Raw genomic sequence first — 15,367 nt, 5'->3', positions numbered from 1 at the left:
TGTTTAAAATGTACCCACACTTAGGAGAAGTGACACATGGATTCAAATTCACAAGAAGGTATAGAGGACTGACAGTGGATCCTTTCCTGAGAGCAGGTTTTAAAAGGGGCAAGATGATGGGACTCGAAGAGGGAAAAAGAAAATAAGAGGCAAGAGACTGGACTTAAGCAGGAATCTGATCTCCTTCAGAAAGGAGTCAATCCTGAAATTCCATGTAACTGCCACCATCTATCACTTCAATGTTAACACGCTTTCCTTATTTGTTTTCCAGAATAACAAGCCCATCCCTTTTCTTAGATTAAGATGTTCTCCAGGGCTTCCCTGGTGGCGCAGTGGTTGAGAGCCCGCCTGCCGATGCAGGGGACGCGGGTTCGTGCCCCGGTCCGGGAGGATCCCACATGCCGCGGAGCGGCTGGGCCCGTGAGTCATGGCCGCTGAGCCTGCACGTCCGGAGCCTGTGCTCCGCAACGGGAGAGGCCACAACAGTGAGAGGCCCACGTACCGGGGGAAAAAAAAGTAAAAAAAGCTGTTTTCCATTCTTTGAATGTCTCATTTCCCATTGCTTTCAAAGCACTTTTTTTCTGAGAGTCTCAGAAAACATAACATAAAAAGATATTTTAAAAAATGAATCCTAGGTCACAGCAGAGGGAGCAGGAACCAGAGCTGAAAGCACCAATTTTATAAAATCCCTGACTTCCGTGTGCCTTTTTATTAACATTTTTAAAGACGTGTATTGGATCACTAATTATGCTACCTTTTAATTCTTACAAACTTAAAAAAAAAATCGATTAAGGGAGCTATCGAAGAGGCTATCAAATATTGACAGGCTCCACTCTTCACCCTAGGATAACCATGTGTTTCTGCTGGCCTTTTGAAACCTGAATATCATTGTGCCCTAGAAAAAGTCTCGATGCATTACTAAAATACAAGCTTTGGTGATGACCTGAAGAAAACTCGGTTCTTCAACAGGTCAACACTGGGTCTTACTCTGAAATCAGAGTGGATGGAGGAGCAAAGAGGAAGGAGAAGTTGCACAGCCTCGGTGTGAAGCCTCACACACTGAATATGATTCTTTCAAGCTTGTCAACACTTCTTATCAAAATATTATTCAAGTACCTGTAATGAACAGCTGAAAATCTCAACTTGTCTAGGACACCACTAATTCTTAACAGCACAGATTGTCACTGTACCCGGTGGAGGAAACAGGACCAGTTGAGCACTTTGTAATCCTGCGCTCTCTCTCAGTCAATCAAAACTGTTCTCTCTAGAGTCATCAATGACCTTGGTAACCCAGTGTCCCTTCTCCCAACCCCATCGGGGTTTTGTTTCTGCAGTCTTTAGCCCCCTTAATTTTTTTTTTTTTCTCCTGCATTTGGCACCAGGGAGCCTCCTTTCTTAGTCAAGCCCTCTTTATACAGCTTTAAGGACAGACGCCACCCTGGTTTTTCTCCAACTTCACTTTCTCTAAATGACTTTAACTATAGGCATGGCCCAAGGCTGACTGCTTAATTCTTGCTGCTTCTTTCCATCTCTGTTTTCCCTTAGAAATTTAATCCAATCTGGCCTGAAGCAGAACTGCAAAGGAGGAAGATTCTTTCCAGCAGCCAAATCCTCCATTTCAGCAGTTGGTGATGGGTACCATTCAGCACCTTGCCTTGAAATACATTTTAAATTCAAAATGTGGCTGTTCTTGGAATACCCTAGGCACACTCCCACTTAGGGTCTTTGCTCTTTCTCTTCCTTCTGCCTGGGATGCTCTTTCCTCAGGGGACTGGCTCACTCTTTGACCTTCCTCAAATCTTTGCTCCTTCTCAGGGACGCCTCCCCTGACCATCCCCTGGAACACTGCAAACTGCTGCCCTCCTCCCTCTTGGTTCCCCTGACTCTGCTCAACTTTTTATTTTTCTATAACAGTTCCAACTTCCAACATGTTATACATTTTACTTACTATATTTATGAGTTATTTTCCATTATGTTTTCTTTTTAATCCTTATAGAATATATGGTCTATTTTGTTCACTGTTGTCTCAGTGGCCTAGAATGGTGACCGGCACTTAGTAGGTGATGAATCAATATTACTCTAATTGAGTTGAAAACTTCCCTGTTTTATCCACTACCTTTTTTTTTCTTTTCACTGCCAACAGCCTCATCCAGGTTTCCTCTCATGGTAATTAGCTAATTAGCATGTTAATTGCATTTCCTATTCCCCACTCTTCAATCCATCTCCTTTACTGTTGGCTGATTTTCTTCTTCAAAACTCACATTTATCTTCTCATTATCCTTCTCAGAAACCTTCACTGTTAGGCCAAGTCCAAATTCTTCTGGGACTTGAGGTCCTGTCCAATATGAGTACCAACCCCACCCAACCTCACCTACACCCACACCTCAAGTGACTCTAGTTAAGCTAGTACTGGCTTTTTTCACTTAAGAAACATTTGTTGACCTCCTAGTCCTAGATCCTATGTGGTATAAAATGAAGTTACTGTTAGTTTAGGCAACTGAGGTAGAAGAATGTAAGTTTCAACAACAGCATTGGTATTAAAGAAGAAATTGAGTCCACAGAAGAAAGACACTTGGCCGACTTAGGTATATGTGGTCCTCATCACTGAAATGCCTCTCACCTCTGCCTTTCATGTTCCAGGAAAACAAATCACACCTATTTGTAAAGGTTTAAGTTCAACTTACTCCATGATGGATTCTCTGCCTTTTAAATGCCATAATTTACCTTTGGGGAAATGCCTCTGAATAAGCATACATCATAAATGTTTTGTCCTTCCACAAATATTTTGACATGCCTTTCCTCAGCTTCCTTCCCCTCATCTCAAGAAACACTGATTTACAGACTACACAGCCCTTCCCATCCCAAAGTGCTGAGCCTCTTCTCCCCCGAGGAGCATCCCTTGCCCCAAAGCCTGAATCCCACATGGCAAGAAAAGCCTGGGAAGGGACCTGGACCTCTAGGGAAGGGGTGTAGGGCTTGCACTTTGGATTGGTGAGAAAGCTGCCATCCCCAAATGCTGCCATCTTTTTACTGCCATCTCTAAGTGCTTCAAGGTCTCACCACCTCTCCTCTTAACATGAAGGTTGTTAAGATGATGATGAAGCTTGTGGTCTCTGTAGCATTACTCTACCTTGCCACTAATGCTTATGAGGTTCTTGTTCCAGAAGGCCCTCCCAAATTATCCTCCTCTGAACTTCTACTTTATTTACTCTGCTATATACATTAAATATTGTAGGAGTTGACATTATTTTGCCTTGGGTTTTGGGAGGTTTTTTTGTTTGTTTGGTTGGGGTTTTTTTTGGTCATATATTGATCATTACAGAAATTCTTGAAGGCATAAATTGTCTTCCCCAAGACAGTGGTTGCCAACTTTTGCTAATCAATAAGGCCATCAGTAGAACCTTTTAAAAAATCAGATTCCAGGGCCCAGACTCAGATCTGCAAAAAAATGAATCACTTGTCTAGATTCTAAGGAATCCATATGTTCACAAAGCTCCACACATAATTCTGATACTCAGCCAGATGTGAGTATCACTGCTTTAGATAGTTCCCCTGTGGCTCAATAGTAGCATAACCTCAAAGCACCTTATGACTTGAAAACTATTTACTCTTAACTATTAAAAATTCATGACCAAAGCTTCTGATTCTGGATAGTATTGTTTTACCTTATGTAGGTTTTAGATTCTAGCACTGATTTTGTGAGCACCGTGTAATATCTATGAAAATTTAGAATTCAAAACACCTGAAATTTCACCACATATACATACATATTTTATGTGGAAACAGCCGTATCAAGCATATAGTTGTGGATTCTAATTATTTTTTAACATAACATTATGTTAAATACTTCCTAAATGTCATCATTCTTCAAAGCAGTGAAAATAATATTCCATTGGGATGAGGGTAATTAACTTAATAATTTCCCCAGTTTTGGACTTCTTGGGTATTTATCATCACCCTATAATTTTAAATATCATAACTGATACCTTTGAAATAAACAATTCATTGAATATTGATGTAACTGTATTATATTTTATCTATTTAGAAATACTTATTCTATTTTAAAAATATGCATATGATTCTTTTTTTAAATGTGCTAATACTGGACACAATTTTTGTGCTGGTGTCTCCATTTAGTTTGTTGTCTTGTTTTCAGACTCTTAGGACAACCCTTCATCGATGACACCACTGAAAGGGGCCATGAAGTCACTCAATCTCATTTGTACGTTCTTGTGGTTCCTAGATTTCGGCCTGATTTCCCTATTTCTCAGTGGGTACTTTCTAACATGAACCACACTACAAGGAGGAAAACTGTAAATAGTACATATCAGTGTTTTTAAAAACAGGACTTATAGGTTCCCTTTTTTTTTATTATTATTATAGGTCCCTTATAATAGAGTAACCTGGGGTAACTGTTAAAAGTGAGGAATGCTGGACCCTTCAAATTACTCAGACATTTAAGTATGAAGTCTAAGAGAGTGAAATTTAAACAAGAACTCCAGGTAATTTTTATGAATACTAATGTTTGAAAAACCAGTCTCCACATACCATGATATCAATATCAATAACTTTTCAATCTAGATTTGAGGTATACCCAATGCTGACATACCACTTATTCTATTTCTCTAAATAATTTGCATATATATTTAATCTGTGATCACTAATATAACATAATTCTGTTTCTGTTCCCCCACCCCCAGCCCCTCCTGCACTAGACTGCATTTTTTTTTTAGAAAGTAGAGAACATGTCAATTTTACCTTCGCATTTCTGTCACTGTTGAGATTCTGTTTTGCACGTAAAAATTGCTCATGTATATTAGTTGTCTAATTTTTTAACCAGATCTATGCTCCATTAAATAGGTTAGTTTTGAACATTACACAAAATTATTTACATGATTTAAAGTGATTTCCCTAATTTTTCCTTAAATTAAAATCCTCGTTTGGTATCTTTAGGACTTTCTTAATAGATTTCTACAGTATTTGATGTAGGTCTATCTATATAATAACACAATACGAGGTCACTTAAATGCTACCATGTGTCAGGTGACAAAGACTCTCTCCTTGACCAGATCTGAGTGAGCACCCTCTGAGTCCTCTTCTCAACTAGGCTCTGACCTTGAATTCTCTCCTTAGCCTGCTTAGTTCAGTTTTAGCAAGAATTCTGCTGAGTCAGTTTAGCAGCTCTTCCCTTGGTATCTGATTATCTTTGCTATTAGGTCAAATTCCTCATCCCCACTGTCCATATCTTATCTCCTTGTCCTGCCTTCAGCAAGAATCCTGTTGAGTCAGTCTAGCAAGAATTCCCCTCACCTGGGTAATTTTCCATCCAGCCACTGATCCCCACTTTGCTCCTTGGCTATAAATTTCCACTTGTCCTTGTCCTCTGCTGCAAAATGTCATTGCTGTAGTCCCTCTTGAATAACGTCTTCCTTGCTGTCTTTAACAAGTGTCATGCAAATTCTGTCTTTAACACAGGCATTGTGCCATGTTTCAAAGAAAGAAATATGAAAGGAGTCGTAGTTACACTGGAGAAAATAACATTCTAGTATGTAAGTCTATCTCATCAGAAATATTTACAAAGTAGTACAATCAAATCTAAAGCAGAAACATGCACCAAGCATACAGAAAAAATTACTATAACTTGCAGGGACTATGAAGAATCTCTTCCTGTGGCTATAGCTGCATTGCTGAATTTATTTATTTACTTATTTATTTATTTATTTATTTATGGCTGCCTTGGGTCTTTGTTGCTACGCGCAGGCTTTCTCTAGTTGGCATCAAGCAAGGGCTACTCTTCATTGTGGTGGCTTCTCCTGTTGCGGAGCACAGGCTCTAGGTGCGCGGGCTTCAGCAGCTGTGGCTTGCGGGCTCTAGAGCTCAGGTTCAGTAGTTGTGGCGCACGGGCTTAGTTACCCCACAGCATGTGGGATCTTCCCGGACCAGGGCTCGAAGCCGTGTCCCCTGCTTTGGCAGGCGGATTCTTAACCACTGCACCACCAGGGAAGTCCCTCCCTGCAGTTTTTAATTAACTTTTTTGTAAACCTAAAACTGCTCTGAAAAAAGTCTGTTTCTGAACAGTTTTTTAAAAAAGTAAAATCTAAGACACAGAGGTTATAAAACCAAAGCAAACCAAAACAAGACAAAAATCCTGGTTCGATAAGACCGCTTCTAGAATTGGGACCAAAGGGTATTTATGCCAGTCTTTCACGGTGACACCACTGGGCATGCCTGCTGTTTCCTCTTAACCTTGAGGTGGTAATTGTTGGGGTTACGTGTCATGATATTAGAATAAGGCACAGAAGAAACACCAGAGTATCCAAGTCCCATCAGCTTGCAGCCTATGATTCTGTAGGATTCAGTCTGGGTTTGAGTCAGGCCACAAATCTGCTGAATGCTTAATCACTTTTTGAATGACTACTGAGATAACTAAATCTTACCCAGATTAGACCAAATACTGAAGTGAGGACTAAACTATACAATTACCTCACCCTACAGGGAGCCCTCTTAACCCTTTAGGTAGATTGTGTCTTATGTAAACTCGCCCAAAGCCCTAGGACCACAAGGAGTCCTGCCAGAATTGACATGCCTTCTGGGTCCTCTAGGAGAGGACTTCTTTATCACTGTACAGATCAAGAGGGGGAGGAAAATACTTTTAAGTTCAAGTTTCTTGATGTAAATTACTGGTCAGTCTTCAGGGAAAATTAACTTCATGTGAAAATTTAGAACAAAAAGGATCATTTTTTTTCCTCTAAGAAAAGCTTCTCTAAACCCAGACTCCAATCCTAGGGATGCATAAAAAGCAGGGGATACTTCAGGGTTTTCAAAAAGGAAAGCATCTGCTGCTCCCCAGCAGAGCTCTTCCAAACAATGGTTTACTGATGTACTAAGATTTGATCCCTTCAGCTGCTCTGGAGCTGAGTACCAGTTGTCTCTGGGAATGAGCGGCCTCTGCAGTGTATCATAGGGATATTACTATTTTCTACATGCACACGACAAGAAAAAGACTGAGAAGCACCTTGAGAGAGAATCTTTGCTAACAATATTTTAATCCCAAATGGCTAGATTGGTGTTTTGCAATTCTCACCGTTCGAACATATTGTCCTACTTCAAATGTAAAGATAGTATCTGCTAAGGAATTATTTCTGCACCTACTCCACATGAAAGGCGTAAACATGAGTGACTACAAAGCTATCAACAAAATTCTGAGCATCCTTAATACTTCTGATAACATGGCCTAATTTTACACCACAGTTTCATTAATTTCCAAAGATGAGAAGACCAAAAGTAGGAATCAACTATTACCTTACAATGAAAACTTCTGCACTCGCCTCAGGGTAAAGTGTCAGTGTCCTCACACAATCCCTCCTTCCCGGAACAGAGCAGTTCTTGAAGCGTCTCTACCGGGTCTAAGGGGAAAGAAAAATATATAAATAATCTGCTTGGTGGGCTTCAGTTAATACTCATACTGTGTTTCAAGTTGTTCAGATTCTCTTTTTGCCATTTCATGAAATTTCCACATATCTTGCATCAAACTATCTTGTACAAAATAACACCCTTTATTACAGAAGACTTAATTTGAAGGGAGAATTTTCTTCCTTTAAATCATTTATAATCTCATCCGTCTTTGAAAGAATGGCTACTTTATCTATTAACTCTTTGCCAACAATTACTTACTTACTTTCCCTAGATCACAATTCTGTTTCTGCAAGAGAAGTTGAAAAGTGTTAGACTTACACAAGTCCTGTCTGTGGCTTTGCTAAGGCTGTTTTATTGCTTTACTATGCTGTGAAATAAACTAACACATTTTGCTCCCTAATCGACTATGTCTAATTTTTTTTCTGACCCCAAAATCCTTACCAGAGCCCTAAGTACCCCATCAAGTTTATAACAATACTGGTCTGAGCCAGTGAAAAGGTATGCTTCACCAGCATGTTCTATAAGATAGCCTTCCATCACCACAAAGTTTCAGGCATTCTTTTTTGGACCCAGCAAAGAAAATAAGCTGGTGTTGGCAGTCAATCATGGACTGCTCTAATTCGATGAATCCATTTTCTACAGGCTTTACTTGGCAAGCCTCTTCTCACTGCCTGCAAACTGACTAGTTCTTTGTAAACCTCCTTTACAATTCTACCTAAACACCACCCTCTACACCCCCAGAGTTATATGTTATTGAAAATATATTTTAAAGATGACTTTCAGAGGAAATATCTAATTTTGGAGCTCTTTCTTTTTTCTTTCTTTTCCTTACTTTTAAAAAAAGTTTCTAATTGAAATATAGTTGCTTTACAATGTTGTGTTAATTTCTGCTGTACAGCAAAATGATTCATTTATACATATATATATACATTCTTTTTCATATTCCTTTTCCTCTACAACCTGTCACGCACATGGTGGTTACCCACAGAACTGTCTTGAGGATAAGTGAAACCAATGGTGTGCTGTTGTGTAAAGCTCAGAGTTGTCAGGAAAAGGGGCTGTGATCCCAGCTCTGAAATGTTAGGATTAATTAGGGTATTTATTATAATGTAATAAATTCCATATTATTTATTAATGCATACTATAATATTATATATTATTATACATTATCTTATTTAGATAATAGATTATTAACATTAGAGTTATTTAGATTATTACTGATGGGTTTCATTTGTCAAATGGAGGCTCACAGTACAATGATTTAAGTTGAGTGGTACTTCTGAACTCTACTTGTAAGAATCTTATTCTCTTTATCTTTGGAATTCTTAAGAGCAGTGGTTGCAGACTGGGGAAGGTGGGGCAATAAATCCTCCAAGGAGAGGCACACAGTAGTTTTTTAAATACCACCGTCTTCTCTTATGAATCTTATTATAGACACACAAAAAAGTACATACTTTATGGTTACATTTAAATGAAGTTATAGAAAGGACAAAAAAGAGGCTGTAGTAATAATCAGAACAGTGGTTGGGGGAGATTAACTGGAAAGTAGCAGGAGGGCACTTTCCAGAATAATGGAAAAATTCTATATTTGGTTGAGACAGTGGTTGTATGAGTAGACAGACTTGAAAAAAACTCTATGGAGCCATGCCCATAAAATCTACATTTTACTGTAAGTAAATTATACCTCCATTAAAAAAAAAGTGGGACTCAAAGAGATCTCTTAATTTTGGAGTGATTTTGAATCAGGGAGACTTTAAGAAGGAGCCATTACCTCCTTCCTGGTCAGCAAAAACAATCCTTCATGCTTTCATTCAAGCATCCACTTGACAAAGATTTATTAAGCACAAATACATCCAGAGCTAACAGAGTGGCATTGAGCTAGAGAAAATAGTGGTTAGCAAAATAGACACAGCTCCTATTATGGAGTTTAGAGTCTGTCAAGGGAAAATAGACAATTAAAATGCACAAAAATGAAGAGTTATGGTTGTAGCATTGAGGACAAGGCCCATGTTTTAACTAAGGACTTGCATCAAAACAGAATGAACTATTTTACTCTAAACCCCAAGCTAATCTGAGCTGAAAATATTGGTGTTTGCTGTCATTAAAAGCTGTTACAGTGATGACCAAAGCAAACCAAATAGTGTTTTTCTATTAAACCAAGCCTATATGTTCTCTAAAGCTGCTGAATCAAAACATCAAAATACTTTTCATATCAAATTTCATTTTGACATTGAAGTCTCTCTCTTTTTTTTTTTTTTTTTACAAACAAAATTTAGGTCTTCTACACCCTAGGGCAGCTTATATATACAGCTGTCCATGAGGAGGAAAACATGGTGTTAAATGACCCTCTTTCCCATGAGCAAGTCCCAGCTGGGGAGACAGGTGCGTCTACTTCTGGTGACTCTATTGTCAATGATGGATTTGCAAGCTCTCTCAACAACAAGCATTATGCATACTCACGATAAATCCAAGCTTGTGACAGGTGTGGTATTTAACATACAAACAAAGTATAACCATGAATAGATCAGCATTCCAATATAAAATGCTTTCAGGTAAATACATTTCCCTAACCAACCCCCCACACAATGCTTTTAAACAAAAGTCCCTCTGTGGGCAATCCAATTTTTAAAGCATATGAAAATTTTCCTTGGCTTTCTAACCTGTTTCATATTTGTCCAAAATACTTTCCAAAATGGGAGGAAAGATGAAAAAGATGAAAGGATATAACTAAAAAGTGAAAAGAGAAAAAAACATGAACCACATAATTAAATTATTGAATTTCCAAGCCTCTAAGGAGGTTATACTACTTATTTTGTGAAACCGTCTAGAAGAAAACCAACATGATTTTTTAAAACATTGCTTTATGAGAAAACATGCTAGAAAGTGAGTAGTTCAAAAGTTTTCTTTGGAATAAGAAGCTTACTTTAAACCAAGGCCATAATGGATAATGAATGCTTTGTATTTAACCAACTAAACATCCAAACATTACCTCTTACTGGTCTCTACTGTCCTCCCCAGTCTCTGACCACACAACTTGGGGTTTGGGTTACATTCTACTGGTAGGACAGAAAATGACTACTAAAATCCTAAAGTAATTGGGACATGGATAACTATCTCAGTCATGACAGCCATTCCATAAATCTTTAGAAAACACTGCCAGATTGCAATTGAAACTGTGGAATGACACTTTACTTTCTTCCTCTGGTCAGTGATAAATTCAAAAGAAATGCTCTGTTGCTTAATAGAAATTATGGTTCCTGTTTCTGTAGGTTTAACCTATTTAATATTTAAGAACTATATATATTTTGACCAAGTAATAAATTTTTTTTAAATCCCATATTTTATCTTTATTCTTCAACCCAATAGTTAACACAATGAAGCTTTTTCCTAGCATTTTAGTGTAATTTTTCCTTCCACTTTTCCGACTTCCACTCTCCAATCTCACTTTAGTTTTGGTTTCTACTCTTTCTTTTTGCCAATGTGAATATCAGTTCTCTGTGTTCCCAGTTTCTTAGTCATTCTTTGATACTCACTGTTATTCTAAGAAATACTTTAAGGTAAAATTTGGTATTGAGCATGTGAGGTTTGAAGGAAACTTAGAAATACTGGCATTTAAGATTTTCTCAGTCTCCATCCATTGCATACATAATTGTGGTACAAAATTCTAGATTATTTCTAATGGTTTTTGCATTGTCACAGCTTCCTTCCCCCCTAACTCTCAAAGATGTCACATAATGACATTCAGTCTGCAAGCCTGTATCCAGTAAGACAAGCCTTTCCTGTGTCCCTAGAGCAAATTTTGAGCAGCTCCAAATTTAACAAATCTATTAAACCCTAAAATCTATCTAACAGTAGTGAAACATTTTGAGAGAGGAAATAAAATCTTTGGAACTAGTGAATTAGGGCTGAATTTTTCCACAGGTTCAATTTTAGGAATTAGCTTTACTGTGTATGTGTATTTCAGATAAGTTCAAAAGTATATAATTAGCTCCTGGTATGTGCCTGTCACTGTGCAAGGCACCAAGGACACATGAATAAAACATGGCCCTTTTGCTAAAGTAGCTCATAGCTTAGCCAAGGAAGGTAAGGGGACATAAGCACATAAAAAGATAATTTAGTGTTATTTGGCAAGCACTATAACAAATGTATATATGGGCCTATGGAAAAAAAAAAATGTAGGTTGGGCACTGAGTTTCCCAGATGAGGTGGGAAGGACTATGATGTGTTCCGTAAATATTGACTGAACATCTAACTTTGGGACAACACCATGTGTCATCTAAACCAGTCCTTAAGATACTGTTTTGATTACTAGTTGCAGATTTAATTACATACTTTACACACTTGGGTTTGTCTTGTTTTGCATTTAATTTTCTTGTATTTAATATTTGTGGCTAGTTCAGGCTGAATTTTCTCACAAACTGCACATACCGATAGGCTTATTACGATATTTAATGAAATAATATATATTAAACAGTGCAGTATCTGATATGCAGCAATTGTGAAGGAAGGAAGGAAGGCAAGAAGGAAGAATGGAAGGGAGGGAAAAATGCTTAAACATTCCTATTGAGGATTTGGCTTATAACTCTCTACCCTTGGGCAAATTTTCCACGTGTAAAAGGTCTGAGATTAGTTATCACAGTTCTTCGTCCCTTAAAAGACATCCAACTCATCCAAACAGGTTGCTTGGGTATTTATATCTGAAGGGAGAGCTGTGTATTCCTCTAAGACTAATGCTCACATGGGGCATCCATCTGCAGCTGGAGGTGAGTTTCAAGGGAGACAGCTGAGCTGAGGAGATCTTCAAGGTTTCCACAGAGGTCCATGGATAAGTTCTATGAGGTCTATATATGCCTCTTAAATATACTGGATGGACAAATCTTGTGAAAGACTGAAATGGATCAAAAGAAGACTGAGTATCTTTAATGCAAAGGCTACATTATCTGGCACATTCTTCTTGGTTATCTGATTCTTTGAAGGGCAATTTGAGCTATTTTACAAAGCTGTAAATTATAGATAACTGATAGAAGGTACAATGGTTTATCCAAAGATATGCAAGTTCCTTCTGTTGGAGGGAAAACTGATTTCTCTCCTCACTCCAACCCTATGTAAAAATGCCAGTTTTGCATCTATTTGTAGATTTGTTTCGACACTCCTGACTCAACTATGTACCTGTGGTATTTTGAATTCTCCATTGAGACAGTTGACATCTTATTAGTTTCCTCATTAATTATGGAGTTAAATAAAATTTTCGATAGTTTTTTCATATTTGTATAACAATCTTGAGCTTGCCTTTTAAAACATTACCTTTTAATAATATATTTATGATATATGCATTTTGATTTCCTATAGTAATTAAAAAATAATCTAAGTGATTTCTGGGTCTTCTGGACCACTATCTTATAACCATGTATTCTCACATGAACCCAGTGTTCATGTTTGTAAATACAATCATTTTGGCACCAAGAAGTATTAATAGGAACAGAGATAGAAAAAGACCAATGATGACACTGTACAAAGAGAGTTCCACAAACAAAATAGGAGAATTGTCACTATACTACACACAGCAAGTCAGTGCCTTTTTTACATGGTGAACAGATATTTCATTTCCACAAAACACCTCCTATTACATTAAAATCAATATTGTGAAATTGAATTTATCAGATTTGGAGATTTGTTTGTATTTACTTGTAACTATGTTTTGTAAAAGCATAAGGCATTTATGCCTGGTTTTATGTTTGCATATTTTTAAGTAACATTGTAAAAAAAATGATTTAATACTGGGGTTCTAAAAGAAGATTTTTGGCCTTGTTTTTGTTCTTGCCTTAGAAAAGACTCTACATATTATATACGTTTAAGAAACACTGGCCTTGGGCTTCCCTGGTGGCGCAGTGGTTGAGAGTCCGCCTGCCGATGCAGGGGACGCGGGTTCGTGCCCCGGTCCGGGAGGATCCTACATGCCGCGGAGCAGCTGGGCCCGTGAGCCATGGCCGCTGAGCCTGTGCGTCCGGAGCCTGTGCTCCGCAACGGGAGAGGCCACAGCAGTGAGAGGCCCGCGTACCACAAAAACCAAAAAAAAAAAAAAAAAAAAAAAAAAGAAACACTGGCCTAAAGGATTGTGGAAAATGTATATTTCAAATTTTGCATTTGTGGAAATTTAGTATTTAATAGATAAAGCTCTGGTATCCTGAAAGAGTTAATTTATTTCAATCTCATGATGATCTTTAATTAATCCTGACTTCCCATATGTACCATAAGAATAATGAAGGCTCAAAATAAATGTCTTTTTTTTAAAAAATCTAGTCCTAATGGAGTTTTGAAAGCTCCCCTCTGTAGGTGTAAAATATCATTCATCTCTTCAGATTTTGATATATTATTGAGTTTAGTAATAATTAGAATCAGACTATGAGATTATTTTTTTAGCAGAGGACTGTAAGGAGTGATGGATTTATGCTGTATCCATTTTAAACCCAAGAAGAAAGGAAATATACCAAATCTGTGTTGTTTAAACTGATGGAGTAATTTTCTACTCTTCTAAAAACCAGTTGCATCTTGGGAAATGGTAGATAGTAGGTGGGAAGTATGTTTTAATTATTTAAAAAACACATTTCTTTCTGTACATTATTCATATAAATGAGCCTTTTATAGAACTCAGCCTTAAAATTGTGTATCTTGAGTTAACTCTTTTGGGGATCTAACAGAGTTCTCTCTCTAGGGGTGGATAAGGAAATGCCAAATACACAGTTAACTCCTCCACCAGACAGAAAAGTGAAGATTCTAGGTGTGGCTTTGGACTTCTTGGAGAGGTGGGGTTTGGGAGTTCTACTACTTGGGGTATAAGCTGGAGGACTTTTGATATTTACTTGGTGACCAAGAAATTCTCAGCATTTAGTAGATGAGGGACATGTCCATTGTTCACTTATTTATCCCTAGTTCCCAGCATATAGTAGACATTCAATAAATGAACCAATGGTGTTTATAGCTAAGAGGGTTCAACCAAGACAGCATGTTCGTGTTAAAAGATTTTTAAAAATAGACTCAATGATAGCATGTGCAGCTCTATTATAGTAAAAACTTTTTTAAAAAAAAATTCTTCCTTCCTACTCTCAGTCTCCAATTAGTGGTCACTGTGTTTACAGCTAAGGTGGTGCACTTTATTTGTGCAAATGGCTTTAAAAATAGTCCAATCACTATATTAACTCTGCCTTCCACACACTATAGCAAAAACTTTTTTTTTTTTTTTTTTTTTTTTTTTTTTTTTGCGGTATGCGGGCCTCTCACTGCCACGGCCTCTCCCGTTGCGGAGCACAGGCTCCGGACACGCAGGCTCAGCGGCCATGGCTCACGGGCCCAGCCGCTCCACGGCATGTGGGATCTTCCCGGACCGGGGCACGAACCCGTGTCCCCTGCATCGGCAGGCGGACTCTCAACCACTGTGCCACCAGGGAAGCCCTAGCAAAAACTTTTTAACGTTAATTATGTTTTAACTGGAGAACATTACTTAAGTTAGAATAAATACAAAGACACATAACCAGCACATTTATTAGTTTTTGTTTTAGCTTATGGAGATAGGTAAACATAGATAAATATACACTACACCTATCATTCTATTCTAAGCTAAGTGCTGATTTTTTTCTATTTCTTTCAGTTAAACTTTTCTACTATATTTAAGTAGCAAAGAGAACTTTCTCGAGAAAAACAAATATCGTATATTAACGCATATATGTGGAACCTAGAAAAATGGTACAGATGAACTGGTTTGCAGGGCAGAAATAGAGACACAGATGTAGAGAACAAACATATGGACACCAACGGGAGAAAGTGGCGGGGTGGTGGTGGGGGTGTGTGATCAATTGGGCGATTGGAATGGACATGTATACACTAATATATATAAAACAGATAACTAATAAGAACCTGCTGTATAAAAAAATAAATAAAATAAAATTTAAATGAT

At 37.8% G+C, this 15,367-nt stretch overlaps 1 protein-coding gene across 9 annotated transcripts in view; it reads right to left on the bottom strand.

Annotated features, from left to right (window-relative positions):
* The window catches only part of B3GALT1 (beta-1,3-galactosyltransferase 1), a 590,053-nt gene that overhangs the window by 394,330 nt on the left and 180,356 nt on the right, over positions 1-15,367 (bottom strand). For all 9 annotated transcript variants that reach the window (XM_067026247.1, XM_067026237.1, XM_067026240.1 and 6 more), the window contains exon 2: positions 7,303-7,406. The gene's annotated coding sequence lies outside the window, so the exon portion shown is untranslated. The remainder of the gene's footprint in view (positions 1-7,302; positions 7,407-15,367) is intronic.

This window comes from Kogia breviceps, chromosome 2 (assembly GCF_026419965.1).
Source record: "Kogia breviceps isolate mKogBre1 chromosome 2, mKogBre1 haplotype 1, whole genome shotgun sequence".
NCBI classification, from domain to species: domain Eukaryota; kingdom Metazoa; phylum Chordata; class Mammalia; order Artiodactyla; family Physeteridae; genus Kogia; species Kogia breviceps.
This window is presented reverse-complemented; position numbering and strand designations above follow the sequence as displayed.